Genomic DNA, 1,115 nt, shown 5'->3' with positions numbered 1-1,115 from the left:
AGGTTTGGTACCAGAAACACAGACACACACAGACACACACACACACAGACACACACAGACACACACAGACACACACACAGACACACACAGACACACACACAGACACACACACACACACACACACACACACACACACACACACAAACAGGGGGGTATAAATTGCAAATTTCACCCCAGCCTATGGAATGTATATTTTGCACACATGGACTTTCAAAAGCTGAGAGGTTCTTGCTCTGTATGTGCCGCCCTTGTCTCCAGCTTCTTTGTGTTGTAGGAATGGGTGTCAGCTACAGCCTTCCCTCCCCCCACAGGTCTCAGGATAAATGAGATAAGATGAAGTTTTGAGCCATAGCCATGTTGGAAATCTGGAAACGGTTTCCTTAGAGATATAAAATCCTTAAGATGCCCTGGCATATGATAGGCATTAGAATCTAGTTTTAAGGGACCCCTGTACGGAAGCACACACATGATGGACTCTTGTTTGGAGGCAGAAGATACGGGAAGCATCAGGAGAGAGAGCCTATAGGTACCAGAAACTGGGCCAAAGTGGCCCTGCGTGGCTAGTAGAAGAGCTGAGTTGCCGGAGGAGACACTCTCAGATCAATACTCTGTCCGCTGCCACTTGGACAGGTCCTGTGCAACAAGATTGTTCCTCACCTAGGGAACACCAAGAATTACAAGTCATGGAAATGCAACTCCCACGCAAGAGAGATCTTCCCTGATACAAAGCTTACTTCTGAGGAAACGGAGCTAATAGACTGAGCTGATCTGACTAGTTAGTATTCTCAGAGAGACACGAGATTCCCACACTCCAACACGAAGAATGGTCCTTAGCTTACAGATTAAACCATTGATAACTGGGGGAATCAACAAATGGGCTAAGCAGTAGAATGAACTGCCAAAGGAGTAACTTTGTGTGACAGTGTCAGACAGGAGTGTGGGACACTCTTCTCATTGCTGTGGGGCCCCTGACAGAGCAGTGTAAGCATGAAAGGGGTTATTTAGCTCACAGTTGAGAGCCATCAAGGCAGGGAAGGCATGAAGGCGGAACTTGTAGCAACTGGTCACCTTACCCCCAACCCCCGTCAGGAACCGACCGGATGAATGTTGGCACT

Source organism: Onychomys torridus, chromosome 7 (genome assembly GCF_903995425.1).
Source record: "Onychomys torridus chromosome 7, mOncTor1.1, whole genome shotgun sequence".
NCBI classification, from domain to species: domain Eukaryota; kingdom Metazoa; phylum Chordata; class Mammalia; order Rodentia; family Cricetidae; genus Onychomys; species Onychomys torridus.
The sequence above is the reverse complement of the archived record's forward strand: the minus strand, read 5'-3'. Positions refer to the sequence as shown.